Genomic DNA, 259 nt, shown 5'->3' on the forward strand with positions numbered 1-259 from the left:
ATACTGTACATTCCTCTACAAAATATACCCCGTATGAATTAGTTTTTGGAAAACCAAGTAACATTCCGAGTAGACTAAGTACTAGCATAGAACCTTTATATAACCCAGATAATTATAGTTTAGAATTAAGATATCGTTTACAAGTAGCACATAGAGACGCACAAAACAATTTGTTAAAAAGTAAACAAGTGCGAAAATCTGTATATGATAAAAACATAAATCAAGTCCGATATAAGAAAGGTGATTTAATATTGTTAAA

Source organism: Colias philodice, unplaced genomic scaffold (assembly GCF_061535455.1).
Source record: "Colias philodice isolate Cphi_HAF_F1 unplaced genomic scaffold, ilColPhil1 Martin Lab GWU primary ptg000018l_1:1-1108441, whole genome shotgun sequence".
Classification (NCBI taxonomy): Eukaryota; Metazoa; Arthropoda; class Insecta; order Lepidoptera; family Pieridae; genus Colias; species Colias philodice.